Source organism: Alligator sinensis, unplaced genomic scaffold (genome assembly GCF_000455745.1).
Source record: "Alligator sinensis unplaced genomic scaffold, ASM45574v1 scaffold1423_1, whole genome shotgun sequence".
In the NCBI taxonomy this organism is placed as follows: Eukaryota; Metazoa; Chordata; order Crocodylia; family Alligatoridae; genus Alligator; species Alligator sinensis.
In genome coordinates, this window is record NW_005842621.1 from 554,725 (window position 1) to 555,510 (window position 786).

Consider the following 786-nt stretch of genomic DNA (forward strand, 5'->3'; position numbering starts at 1 on the left):
CAGCCCTGCTTACAGGTATGAATCTCTTGCATTGTAGAAAGGTCTTGTGGTCAGGCAAGTGGGTCTCTCCGGTAAGTTTTTAATTAGTGAGAGGGGAAAATCCACGAATAGCTCCAGGCTTATGGAGCAGTGAAATGGGTGTTGCATATCAGCATTAACGTCAATAATGTTCATGATTCAAAGCCACATAAAGGAAATTATACTGTAAAAACTATGTTGGACTAACGCTAAGGGTTTGACTATCCCACAGCAGCAAGGAAGTTCAAAGGGAAGACTGAACTTTGTTTGACCCTGATGTGCCTAGACTTCTTTCTGTGCAAGATTATCTGCTCCTGGAGATCCTGTAATACAGCAGGAAAGGGGAGGTCAACGGCACCCTTTTTTTAACCTGTGAAACCATCTCTTATGTTGCTCGCACAGCACTGAACAGAAGGGATTAAAAACCTTCTAAAATGGTACACTCTATTCATGGCAAGCTATAAAAATATTAAAACTGTCAGAAAAGCAGGAATCTGCTTAAAATATACTGGCCAATTTTCCAGAGAAGTTATGTGAACAAAATGTGTTTTCCATTGGGATTAATACTCTGTTGTCCTCCTAAACTGCTAGGGCTTAAAGCTGTAAATCACTTAACACAGTATATGGTTCTTATTAAAATCCATTTGTAGCCTTTTGGCTGATTAACTCAATATTCCTCTGACAAATCTGGGGTTTTGGTGCTACTGCCGTCTTCGTTTGATGTGCATGAGTAGGCTTTTATAGTAGGGTCTTTGGTTTTGCTTCTGT